Below are 14,667 nucleotides of genomic sequence, written 5' to 3'. Positions count from 1 at the left end.
TGGATAATGATAAGATCGTAGTTAAAATGCCACCTGTTTCCCTTTTAGCTAAATGGGAGGCGTGTTTGGTAGGGTACTTTATTGATAAGAGGTTGCCTTACACACTGATCAAAAATAGTGCTTTTAATATGTGGCATAATAAGGGGCTTCTGGAAGTTAACATGAATGACGAGGGATTTACCTTGTTCATTTTTGAGAACAAGGATTGTTGCAAGGACATTCTGGATGGAGGGCCATGGTATGTTGGAGGTTTTCTATTAATCCTCAAGCAATGGCATCGTATGATGAAACTCTCAAAGGAAGGCAAGAAGACCATTCCTGTGTGGGTGAAATTTTACAATATCCCTATGGAATTCTGGAATGGGGATGGGCTGAGTAGGATAGCAAGTGCTGTTGGTGTCCCTTTGTTTATGGACCAACTCACTTCCTCTGGTAACATAATCTCCTTTGCCAGAGTTTGTGTAGACATACACAGCTGATTCTACATTTCCAGAATACTTCTTCATCTCAAGTGAGGGGTGAATCTATGGAAATTCAAGTTGAATATCAAGGTGTCCCCACAAGATGTACACACTGTAATGTCTTTGGCCATGAAACTAAACTGTGTGTCTCTGCTCAAGTATCTAAACTATTGAGCTACAACATAACACCGAGAACAATGAGCAAGAGGAAAGTAGGTGAACTGCCCCCTACACCAAACCCTATGAGTCCTACAGAAATCTCTAGTTCATCAATTGAATTGGGGGTTGGTCGGGGGACTCAAGAGGGAGCCAATATGAGCAAGGAGGTTCCTGACACAAATAATTCCATAGCTATAGAGGAGGATGCAGTTATAATCAAGGCTTCAGAACAGGTGGCAGCTTTCCATTGAGAGGTGATGCACATTGTCAAACTGATCAATCCAGGAGCTGCAGACCTTATCCAGGAAGTAGGGGGAATGAAAGAGGGGGGGAAAACCCCTCCAGATATAACAAGGCAAAAGATGGATAGAGCAAATATCACTGGGAGTTCTACAAAGAATAAGCCTTCTGGCAAATCTGGGGGAGCCAGAAGAAGAAGAAAATGTAAGTGGTGTCTTTCTTTTTTGGGATCTGATTAGGAATTTTTTGCTTATTCTCATGAATTTTAAAATTGCATCTTGCAATGTTAGAGGGTTAAATGACTCCTCAAAACATAAAGAGGTTCGTGATCTTGTTAAGAAAGAGGATATTAAAATCGTGAGTCTTTTGGAGACAAAGGTTAAAAGTGAAAATGAAGCTAAAATTTTTGAAAAAAGCTTTAAAAATTGGAAACTTTTGTCAAATTCACAACCAGATTCAACTGCTAGAATATGGATATGTTGGGATCCTAATTTTTGTGATATTCAAAGAGTAAAACATTCTAGTCAGTTTATTTTTTGTCGGGTTAACATTTTTGAAGGGGATAATAGCTTCTATGCTGTTTTTGTTTATGCTGAAAATGAACATGTGAAGAGATTATCTCTGTTTGATGATCTCTACTCTTTATCAAAAATTTATTCTGATTTGCCTTGGTGATTTTAATGTTGTCAGATTCCCTCATGAAAAATGGGAGGGAATGGTTGTTGGAACAGTGCTAAAAAGATTTTTAATACCATAATCCTTGAGTCTGACTTGGAGGATTTGTCTTACCATGGGTGCCAATTTACTTGGTCGAATATAAGAAGTGAGGGTTCATACATTACATCTAAGATTGATAGAGTTCTTGTAAATGAGAAATGGCTTGATGGCTATCCTAGTTCTTCTGTAATTTTCTTGCCATCTGGTATTTCTGACCACTCATCTGCTGTTGTTAACATTGACCCTAAAGGGCCTAATCTTAGGAAACCATTTAAATTTTTTGACTTCTGGGCTGATCAAAATGACTTTCTTCCTAAGGTTGGGGAGGTTTGGAGGAAATATGTCAAGGGTTCTCCCATGTTTAGAGTGTGCCAAAAGCTTAAAACTCTTAAACCTATCTTGAAAAACCTTAATAAGAAAGATTTTAGTGAGATATCCACTAGGGTTGTGGTTGTACATGCTCATGACCACCTTGTGAGTACTCAAATCAAGCTTGATTGAGACCCTATGAATGCTATCCTTCAAAATGAGGAAAGGGTTGCCTATGCTAAGTATGTGGATCTCTGTAGTGTGGAGGAAAAACTTGCTCTTCAAAAATCTAGAATCCAGTGGTTGGGTCTAGGTGACAGAAACTCCAGGTTCTTTAGAACCATTAAAGGAAATGTTAACAAGGGTAGAATCAGTAGTGTCATGATGCCCAATGGTGATAGGGTGACCAAGAGTGCTGATATATTTGCCACCTTTGTGGACTCTTTTACTAACCTCTTTGGTGATAGGGTGACCAGGAGTGCTGGCTATGAGAGAATTAGTAATCTTGTTTCTAAGAGGGTCTCTGTTGACTAATTCAATGATCTTGCTAGGGAGGTCACTGATAAGGAAATCACTGATGCTTTTAGATCCTTGAAAGCTAATAAAGCTCCGGACCCTGATGGCTATTCTGTTGGTTTTTTTTAAGAAATCATGGGAGGTGGTGGGGAAAGAGGTTGTGGCAGCTATTAGGTCCTTTAAATCTGGTGAGCTTCTCCAAGAGCTCAACAGTACAAACATAGCTCTCATTCCCAAAAACCCTAAAGCTGAAAAAGTGGGTGATTTTAGACCCATCTCATGTTGTAATACCTTGTATAAATGCATCTCAAAGATTATAGCTGATAGAATCAGAGGGTTTTATCAGACCTTACTGATCCGGTGCAGTCAGCTTTTGTTCAAGGTAGAAGGATCTCTGATAACATCTTCTTGTCTCAAGAGCTTATGATAGGCTATCACAAAAAGTCTCCAACACCTAGGTGTACTATGAAAGCGGACATAATGAAAGCCTATGATAATGTTCGCTGGGATTTTGTTTTGGATGTCCTTAGAGCCATGGGGTTCCCTCCTAATATCATTGGTTGGATTAAGGCTTGTATAACTAGTCCTTTCTCCATTTGTATCAATGAGAGTCTTCATGGGTACTTTAAAGGGGCTAGAGGTCTGAGACAAGGTGATCCTATGTCCCCTTACCTCTTTGTTCTTGTTATGGAAATTCTTGCTAAGATTTTGACTGAAAAATCTAGTCACCCTGAGTTCAAGTTTCATTGGAGATGTAAGAATCTCTGCTTTGCGGATGACCTTATGATTTTTTGTAAAGGGGATGTCTTTACTGTCAAGGCCATAAAGGATGGGCTAGATGAGTTTCAAAGCTTGTCTGGTTTGTCTCCTAGCCCCAACAAAAGTCATATTTTCTTCTCTGGGTGTGAGAAAAAATTGAGAGATGAGATTCAGAATATTACCCAATTTAATGAGGGCTTTTTACCGGTGAGATACTTCGGGGTGCCTTTAATCTCAACCAAATTGAAATCTAGTGACTGTGATACACTTGTTGAGAGAATTACCAAGAGGATCAAAAGCTGAACCAACAAATGTCTCTCATATGCAGGTAGAGCTCAATTGATTCAATCTATCCTCTTCTTTATGCATGTGTACTGGTCTTCTTTGTTCATCATACCTAAGAAAGTTATAAAAGCCATTGAGAGTCTGTTCAGATCTTTCTTTTGGACTGGGTGTGATCTTAGGAAACATGGAGCTAAGGTTTCTTGGGACCAAGTCTGCTCTCCTAGGTTTGAGGGTGGTTTGGGGTTTAAATCCCTTGAGATTTGGAATAAGGCTACTATTACAAAGCATGTCTGGTTTCTCTTCTCTGGGGGTGATCAGTCTATGTGGTGCCAATGGGTTAAGTCGTACTTACTCAAGGGCAAGGGCTTTTGGAGGGTTAAATTGCCTAGTGATCCCTCTTGGGTTTGGAGTAAAATTTTATCCCTTAGACCTACCATTTACCCATTGATTAAACACAAAATTGGTAATGGCTCAAATATCTTCCTGTGGTTTGATAATTGGCATCCCCTTGGCTCTTTCTGGGCTAAATTTCGTGATAGAATTGTTTATGACACTGCCCTTGGTAGGAGACTAAGGTCAGTAGTATCAACAATAAGGCCTAGAAGTGGCCTTGTATTACTTCTTGGGAAGTACAGGAGTTGATTGAGAATACCCCTTCTACTTTGACTCCTAATCTGGGTGATGATTCCGTTAGTTGGGGGCTCTCCCCTGATGGTAAATTCTCTATCAATTCTACTTGGAATTACCAGCGCAAATCTTTTGATAAAGTGAATTGGGCTAAAATTTTGTGGGGACCCCATAACATTCCCAAAGCTAGCTTGGTAACTTGGATGGCTATCCTTGGCAGATTAAACACTGGGGATAGGCTCAAAATGTTTGGTATTACCCAGTCTTCTGAATGTGTTCTCTGTAATGCTCCTAATAAGGACCACAACCACCTATTCTTTGATTGTCCTTTCTCTTTTAGAGTTTGGGAGTGTATTAAAGGTAAGCTCAATGTGAATTGGCCTAACCTTTCCTGGCCTGATATTGTTAATTTGGTTTCTAAATCTGTTGGGGGTACATCCTTAAGTGCCATTATAACTAGACTCACTTTTACTTGCACTGTGTACCAATTGTGGATTGTTAGGAACAACAGGGTTTTTAGAAATGATCTTCTCCCTATAGAAGTTGCGACTAAATGCATTGTAGATATGGTTAGATTTCGAATGATGTCTATTACTAATCTCAAATTGCATCCTAGTGACAGCTGGTTCTTGAGCTCATGGAGGTTACCCAATACAGTACTTGGAATGAGAGATGGGAGTTCAGTAAATTGTGGGTTGAGTGATAGCAGCATACATTGAGTGGTTTCCTCAAATTTGCTCATTTTGTAGGTACATGGATAAGCTGAATTTGAAGATTGTGAGTGAGAATTACCTATATGAGTGGGCCGAGAGTATTGGGAGGAAAACACACATCCATTCCCCAAATCCACTAGCCACATTGAGTGTCTTTGATTTATACTTGTATACATTGCTGTCTTTGCTGTGCAGGTACCTAGAGCAGAAGACTCTTGAGGGATGTGAGATTCTAAATTGTGGGTGGAGTGTTGTGAGCCCACAAAATGAGTGTTGTTGGTATAATTTGAATGTTACTATGTTCATCCTTCCCATAAATAAGAGATATTTATTATATCAACTATTTTTGACAGGAAATACTAAATGGAGGATGCATTGGGAGTTTTGTGAAAGATTTTACAGCTGCTCGAAGCACTTTAGGAGTGAAGGAATCTGTTTATATTTGTTGTGCCTGTACTTGGGTTTTGTTAATGCATGTCTACTTGTTGGCAACACCTGCTGTCAATTCTTTCCTCCCAACTTGGCATGTTGTTTCTTGGAAGCACCCAAATGGTTTGCATGGCTGCTGGAAGCGCCTGAGGAGTGTAGAAAATTGTTGTTTCATTACTTTGTATATATTTTTAGTTTTATGTGTATTCTTTGAATATTTTTTGAACCTATCCTTGCCGGGTGTGCAATGGTCGCTAGTTATTTTGGTTTTTTTAATTCTTCTAGGTTACTATCACGGTGGACTGATTCTAGTATTTTCTTTACTAGTTTAAGCCTTGTCCAAATGTGTTTTTTTTTTTGGGTTTTGGTATGCAGTGTTGCTGTCCGTTTTTTTGCTGATGTATAGTTTCGGTAGGGCCTGGGGTATGCCCTTCGTAGTTGTGTAAGTCTCTTCTTTTTATTTTATGACTTACCCAAAAAAAAAAAAAAATCTAAGAAGATGGCAAACAACCATATTATGATTGTCTATTTGCTCCTGTGTCCATTGGTCTTCTGGCCAAAACAGAGGAGAAGAATGGTGATTTTAGGAGGGGGAAGAAAAAAATTGGAACAAATCTTATTACTATTTTTTTGTAACAAAGAACTTGACACATTTTGATGAAGCATCTCCCAAAAGCTAAATCACGTTATCTAAGACCTGGAGCACATCTTATTACTATTTTTTATAATTATTTATGAAACAAACAATAGAAACCAATATGGTGGATACAAACCAAATTATTTAAAAAAATATAGTGAATCAAACTATCAATTCACATTAAAATGTATAAAATAAAATAAAAAATTGTCCATGCCTACAACACTACATATATTTTATCTCATGGTAGACAAACACAAATAGCTTGCAACAAATCCAAATCCTCCAAGCACATAATGACAAATCCAATTAACAACAATGCATAACAAATTCAGTTAAGAACAATACATGACACCAAAACAAAGCAAAACAAAAAAAACTCTATGATGCAACAATAGCAAGGGCGTAATGCATTCCAATGCAACTACTATGAAATTCGAACAAAATGTCCAACTTCACTTTCTTTACCGCCACCAATTTTGATAAAAATTTTACTTTATTTACTTTCTCAGCAACCAAACAAGACAGACAAAACCCAATAAAATTAATTAATTTAATTTTGATAAAAACGCAATCATAACAAAATTAATTTAATTTTGAAAAAAATTAATTTATCTTTTCACTTTCTAGGCTAATAAAAAATAAAACAACTTGCTGATAAAAAATAAAATTTCTTGGGTTTCTTACCAAACATGATAGAAATATTTTCAAACCCTTACACTATGTATGGGAACTTAGGAGAGAAAAGAAAAGAAATGATTACTTAAGTTATAAAAGAAAAGAAAAGAAAAGAAATGATTGTGATTTCTCTCATTTTTGTTTGGATAAGGAAGAAATAAAAGAAAAGAAATGATTATGATTTCTCTCATTCTTGTTTGGTTAGATTTCATTAAGAGAAAAGAAAAGAAATTATTTTATGTTATATTACCAAAATAACCTTTTTTTATTTTCAATCATTTTATTTCTTTTATTTTTATAGTGACAAAATTGGTATTATAAAAATAGTGATTTCTTTTCTCTCCCAATCTCTTCACTTTTGGAAAGATTGAAAATGAGACTTATAAGAGAAATGAGTTTCTCTCCATTTCTCTCTATTTCTTTCCATTTCTCTCCGCTTAAGTTATCCAAATAAGTAAGAGAAATATATATCTTTCCATTTCTTTTCTTTTCTCTCCAAATCACTCAATCCAAACATAGTGTTAGAAACACAAACAAAAATACATATAAAATCAACTCTCAAAAAGTTTTTTCTTTTTTCCCTTAAACTAGGCCTGTAAATGGATCGGATTCGGATCGGATCTGTCAAAATCCGAATCCGATCCGATTATGTCAAACCCGAATCCGATCTGAATTCGTTTAGTCTATATCCGATTATAGATATCCGAATCCAAATCCGATAATTTCGGATATCTGATCTGATCCGATTCATTTATTTATTTATTGAGCTACAATTTTATATAATTTGATTTTTTTTTTCATTTTGTGTTTTTTTTCATTCAAATTGAGAATACTCGGATCGGATTATCGGGTTATCGAGTTGGATCTGATTTTTGCATATTCAATCCATTTAATTTAATAAATGGATTAAATGGATTCGGATTATCGAATTTTCAGATTGGATTTTTTGTAAACGGATTCGGATTATCGGATCGGATTCGGGTTAAATCCGATTCATTGACAGCCCTACGTTAAACCATAATACAATCATGTTCACAAAAAAGGACTATTAACAAATTGGGAAGATTGGCTTGGCGGATGAAAAAAAACAAACCTAATATTTCAGAAGTTATGAAATTATCATCTTTTTTTTTCAATAATCAAATAGCCAGAAAAGCCAAAAAAAAAAAAAAAGTATTGACCAAAAAAAGTCCAAAAACCAGCATATTTCACCATCCAAAAATCAGCATATTTGAGAGCTCTAAACAGCAAGTTCTAGACGGTAGAGGATAAAACACATTATTAAGAACTTATTAAGCACAAACTTAAATCCCATTATATCTCATAAACTTCAATCTCATCGCAGTTAGATTGTAAATCTATATAAATATAACAAGTGGCTAATGTAGAATTTGAAACATTTTTAAGGAGGACATATCCTTAATTGTTTGGACAAAAAAATAGCCTATTATTGACCAAAGTGGATTGTAAGTTAATTTTTAGGTTGCCAAGGGCGATTTCAACGAATACGATGTCGCTTGGCAAATAGGTATTAAATTGTCGCTAGGCTCAAAAATTTTAGGTTGTCAAGGGTATTTGCAGAATTTAATGCAATGGTTAGAATGCAACCTTAATCACAGATGCAATAATGGATGCAGTCATGCAGGTCAAAGAATCAAAATGAGCATTTGTTTCATCATAACCAAATCAATGCAATGCATCCTAGAAGATATCTGTAATCACTGGGTTGTAAGTTCAATAATAAGAGTAATAAGAGTACAATATCGCCAAATTCCATGCATTTACCAAATGTGATGTTTGAATTGAACTTTTATTGCTAAGCGATACAGCTTCATCTTCCCTTATTCTTCTCCTAATTGTAAAAATGTAAAAGATTTAAAAAAAAAAAATTATATACATTTATCCTCAATTACCTAACAATTCATAGGGCATTATCTAGCACAACCTAATAGTTAACATTGTCTAAATTGAAATAATAGAAATTAAGGTGAAATTTGGATCAAACTACAATCTAAAAAGTGTAATTTATCATTTTAAATACTTAGCAAGCAAAAATTCATTTACAAAATACAACAATTTAATTGTTAAAAAAAAATTAATAATCCCGTATTAATCAAATACCGAGTTTTGTCCCACTGGATGAACCTCAAAAACCCTAAGTATCATCAGTCACAATGCCCACCACTACAACTAATCCAATGTAAAATTCGGGCAAATCAAAATCCTCTTAAACAGATCAAATCAAAATCAAAGTAACAAAAATCTCAAGACAAATCGATATATACACATATATATATATATAGAGAGAGAGAGAGAGAGAGAACTAACCTGTCGAGAAGACAGATATGCCCACAGAAGACAGAGAATCAAAAGAAGCGAGTCTGGCAGGAAGACGGAGAGAGACTGGGTCATCGTGAGTGACTCGATCATCGGCGACAGACTCGATTGTCGTCGGGGTCGGGGAGCTCAGCAAAGAGAGGGAGCCTGAAAATGAATTTGAAATTTGAAATCAATGAGAAAGATAGAGAAAAGGGCAAGTTAGAAACGTCATTCCACAACAAGAAAAGTAATTTTTTATTTTTTTTTTCTTTCTAAATTTGTGTCTATATTCATGATCTAAACATAATATAAGTGGGTCATCTCTTACTGTTAGGATTAGTGGGTCTATTTCAAATAATTCAAAATATTTATTTTGAAATGTGTATGAGAAAGTATCTATTAGGAATTGATTTTTTTATTTTTATAAAAAGGCGTGTGAAAAAAATAGAGAAAATAATATGATAACGTATAATAACTTTTTAAATAAAAATAAAAGTTCTCAAACAAATCTATAATCACATAATCAAATTATATTTGTTTTAAAAAATAAAATAATTTATTCAATAATTAAAGTTGTAAGAAGATAGAAGAAAATTTGAAATTAATCTCAATCTTTAAATCCATGGCCACCCAGGATAGGATAGCCCTTTATTGGCCAAACAGCAATCCTCTATTTTTTTCAATACAAAAAATAATGTATTGAAAGTCTTACTATCTCACAATTTCATCAAGTCAAACTCAACCAAGTAAAACTCAATCTCACAATTTCAGAAGCTATGAGAAATTATCATCTATTTTTTTTCAATAATCAAACAGCCCGAAAAGCAAAAAAAAAAGTATTGACAAAAAAAAGTCCAAAAATTAGCATATTTGAGAGCTCTAAACAGAAAGTTCTACACGGCAGAAGATAAAACACATTATCAGGAACTTATTAAACATATAAACTTAAATCCCATTATATCTCATAAACTTCAATCTCATCGCATTTAGATTGTAAATCTATATAAATATAACAAACGGCTGGTGTAGAACTAGAAACACTTTTAAGGAGGGCATATCCTTAATTGTTTGGACAAAAAAAATAGCCCATTATTGACCATTACTAATCAAAGTGGATTGTAAGTTAATTTTTAGGTTGCCAAGGGCGTTTTGAGCCAATATGTTGTCGCTTGGCTCAAAAATTTTAGGTTGCCAAGGGTATTTGCAAAATTTAATGCAATGGTTGGAATGCAACCTTAATCACAGATGCAGTAATGTATGTAGTCATGTAGGACAAAGAATCAAAATGAGCATTTGTTTCATCATAACCAAACCAGTGCAATGCATCCCAGAGGAAATCTGTAATCACTGGGTTGTAAGTTTAATAATAAGAGTAATAAGAGTTCAATATCCTAAAATTTCATGCATTTACCAAATGTGACGTTTGAATTGAACTTTTATTGCTAAGTGATACAGCTTCATCTTCCGTTATTCTTCTCCTAATTGAAAAAATGTAATACATTTAAATATATATATATATATATACATTTATCCTCGATTACATTTATCCCCTAATACTTAACATTGTCTAAATTGAAATAATAGAAATTTAGGTAAAATTTGGATCAAACTACAATGTAAAAAGTGTAATTTATCATTTTAAATACTTAGCAAGCAAAAATTCATTTACAAAATACAACAATTTAATTGTTAAAAAAAAAAAAATAATAATCCCGTATTAATCAAATATCGTGTTCTGTCCCACTGGAGTCCAATGTAAAATTCGGGATCTCAGACAGATATATATATATATATATATAGAGAGAGAGAGAGAGAGAGAGAGAGAGAGAGAACTGACCTGTCGAGAAGGCAGGTCTGTCCACAGAAGACAGAGAGTCGTCATCGTGAGCGGTCGTCGTCGTCGTCGTGAGAAGCGAGGAAAAACAGTCAGCCGATCGTCGTGAGAACTCGAAGGAGCGAATAGAGATAGAGAGAGAGAGAGAGAGAGAGTGTCTGCTAATGTCTCAAAACGAAAATTAATTTCAAATTTGAAAGAGAGAAAATTGCGAGTTAACGTCTTTCCACAACGGGCAAAAGTAATTTTTTATTTTGTTTTTTCTTTCTAAATTTTTGTCTAAATTTATAACCTAAACGATATAAGTGGGTCATCTCTTGTTAGGATTAGTAGGCTTGTTTTGAATAATTGGAATTATACATTTTAAAATGTGTATGAGAAAGTATTTATTAGAAATTAATTTTTTAATTTTTATAAAAAGACGTGTGAAAAAAATAAAAAAAATTATATTAATTTTTTAATTAAAAATAAAAGTACTCAAACAAAACTATAATCAAATAATCAAATTATATTTGTTTTAAAAAATAACTAAACTAAACAAAGCAATGACTTTTTTTAGCAGCTTCCTTGTTGACTTTATTTCATCTTTAATTAACTTTTATTTTTAAATTTTAAAAAAGTTTTGACTTTTTCAAATCCAGAATCGTGAGGTTCAATCCAGAACTGATTCGTAGCATACGGATTTTTAAATTTCTAATTCGGAATCGAACTACAAATTCAAAAAACCAATCTAATATTAACGAATTGAACTAGACTGAATTAGGGTACAAATTATACGAATTCCTTGCTCAACCCTACAATCACTCTCTAATAATTCTAAAATTAAGATGCCTATAAACAACGGTCTAGCATCTCTTAGAGCATCTCCAATGGTGTGCCATTAGAGCTACTATTGCCAAATTATGGCAGCAGTTGATAAAAAGGTACATCCAATTGTAGGTTTTAGCAACTGCTATCTTTGGCAAATGCAAAACTGCTAAGCTAGCTTCAACCAAACGTTTCCTCCCTCCCTTCCTCCCTCATTCATCATCCTTTCCAAACACAGAAGCAATATTCACCCAAAAATGACACAAATTTCAAAACAGAGAATCAATTTCCAAACACAGAAGCAAGCTAGTAAAATTTCAATTTCAGTAATTTGAAGAAAAAAAAATAGATAATCAACACAGTGAAGTAAAAGAAAAAAATTACCTGACGACTGTGGGTTGATCTTCTTCATGTTCTTCATTAGAGTTTCAATCATTGAGGACGAAGGGGTTTCTTCACTGAGGACAAAGTGGTTCGATTAGTCCCTGATGATTGTGAATCAAATGAATTTTTTGAATCAAAGAGAAAGACTAATTGGATCGAGAGACCGACAGACAGACGGATAGACAAACCTGGGTTCAGAATCAGTGAGAGATGGAGAGAGAGTGATTTTGGAAGAAAGAGGGGGTGGAGGTAGATAACAATTCAGAGAGAAAGAGACTGAAAGTGAGAGGGAGATAGAGGAAAGGTTGGTCTTTAGCAGTGGGGGTGAAGCCATCGCCGTTCGAATAGAGAGAGAAGAGATGACATCTAAGAGTAAGAGGGAGAGGGAGGAGGAAATGGTGAGAGACAGAGTGAGAGGGAGATGAAGTAGGTTGGATGATTCTGCACAAATCATCTCAATCGTAGGAGATGTTGTACGTGAATGATGATGATGATACCATTAGAGCCATTGTGCTTTGTTTGGGTAAAAAATAAATAAACACAAACAAACTTATCATGAAGTAGGTTGGATGATTTTACACAAATCATCTCAACCGTAGATGTTGTACGTGGACGGTGGTGATGATACCATCAGAGTCGTTGTGCTCTGCGTGGGTAAAAAAATAAATAAATAAATAAAATAAATACAAACAAATTTAGTAATAAATTTATTTGTGAGTGTTTTTTACAAAAGAATGTAATATTATTTTTGCAATGTATAATTTGGTGGAGTGAATTATATTTGATTTTTTTTTTCAATTTTTATATTTGTGTAGTCAAGAATAATATAAATATATAATATTTTTTTTAGAAACAGTTAAAAAAGGTCACAAAAGACAAAAAATAAACAAAAAAATACTACAAAATCTATATCCAAACAACACCCGTAAATTTAAAGGAAAAATTAATTAAAATTTGTCAAAATAACAAATTACTTTTATTCATTGTCAAATATAACAATAACAAATATTATTATAACATTTATTGAATAACAAAACAAATACAGACAATTTCGAAGTAAGTCCAGAGACAATGACGCTCTGTCAGTCGGCTTTCACATGGCTCAACAGTTTGCTTTTGACTCTGAGTGGTTTTGGATCATTGTTCAGTTCCATTCAGCAATTGACAAGTATCTTGATGTTTCTCAAAATACAACATAAAAGTGGTGGATTCTATTATTTTACTTAGGTGCTGTTTGGTAACACTTACGTTTTCAGTTTTCTGTTTATATTTACAAAAATTTTAAAAACTCAAATAAAAACATGTTTGGTAAAATTTTTGATTTATAAATCAGTGGTCTCAGTTTATAAATTAGGCCAAAAAATGAAAACACAAAAAATGTGTTTCCATTTTGAGTTTTCAGTTTTTTTTTTTTATCACCCAGCATTAGCCACCACCCGCCACCATTTTCTACCACCGTCTTCCGCCACCACCACCCACCCTCCACCACCACCTGCCACCACCACTCACCACCCACCTGCTACCACCAGCCACCACCCGCCACCGCTACCCACTCGCTACCACCAGCTACCCCTCGCCACCACCACCACCACCACTCACCTGTCATCCACCCGCCACCACCCACCACCTGCCACTACCATTCACCGCCCGCCACCACCACCCACCACTTACTTGCCACCACCACTCACTACCCACCTGCCACCACCATTCACCACCTGCCACCACCAGCCACCCACCACCACCAGCCACCTGCCACCACCACCACCACCACTACCACCACCATCACCCACTACCCACCCGCCACCCATCTGCCACCACCACCTACCACCCACTACCACCACCACTCACTTGTTACCACTTACCACCCGCTACCCACCTGCGACCACCACCTACCACCCACCTGCCACCACCACCTACCACCCACCACCACCACCCACTCGCTACCACCTACCACCCGCCACCGTCACCCATCCACCCATCACCACCACCACCACTACCACCCGTCACCTACCCGCTATCCGCCATCCACTTGCTACCACCACCCGCCGCCACCACCACCCACTCGCTACCACCCATCACTCGCCACCGTCACCCACCCACCTACCCACCCACCATCACCTACTACCACCCGCCATCCGCCATCCGCCACCCACCCGCCACCGCCATCCACTCGCTACCACCCACCACCCGCCATTGTCACCCACCCACCCACCACCCACCACCACCACCTGCCACATACCCGCTATCCACCACTACCTGCCATCAGCCACTCACCACCCACCACCTACCCGCCACCCACCACCACCCGCCATCCGCCACCCACCACTCGCCGCCGCCACCACCCACCCACCCACCCACCATCACCACCCACCCGCCACCACCCACTACCACCCACCCGCCTGCCACCACCACCACCACCACCACCGCCACCTACTCGCTACCATCCACCACCCGTCACCGTCACCCACCCACCCACCACCACCACCCGCCACCCACCATCGGCCACTTACCACCCACCACCCGCCATCCGCCACCCACCACCCGCCACCACCACCTCCCACTCACTACCATCCACCACCCGCCACCGTCACCCACCCACTAACCACCACCACCCACCCGCCACCACCACCAGCTACCCACCACCCACCGTCACCACTTTCCACCACCGTCTTCCGCCGTCACTTGCCGCCACTTGTCATTTCTCATTCTTTTTTATATTTTTAAAATTTTTTAAACATTTTGTCAATTACCAAACGCGTTTGTAGTTTATGTTTTCCTAAAAATAAACAAAAA

General features: G+C 36.8%; 1 long non-coding RNA gene across 1 annotated transcript; it reads left to right on the top strand.

The window, feature by feature from the left end:
• The first annotated feature begins 715 nt into the window (after positions 1–715).
• On the top strand, positions 716–5,510 carry LOC145806747 (uncharacterized). Its single transcript, XR_014350233.1, has 2 exons — positions 716–1,064; positions 5,140–5,510. It is a non-coding gene; the product is annotated as an uncharacterized LOC145806747 (long non-coding RNA).
• The last annotated feature ends 9,157 nt before the right edge of the window (positions 5,511–14,667 follow it).

The sequence above is a fragment of the Camellia sinensis genome, chromosome 14 (genome assembly GCF_055761805.1).
Source record: "Camellia sinensis isolate YWXY chromosome 14, ASM5576180v1, whole genome shotgun sequence".
Lineage (NCBI taxonomy): Eukaryota > Viridiplantae > Streptophyta > Magnoliopsida > Ericales > Theaceae > Camellia > Camellia sinensis.
Note: the sequence above shows the minus strand (reverse complement) of the source record. Positions and strands in the feature narration are given on the sequence as shown.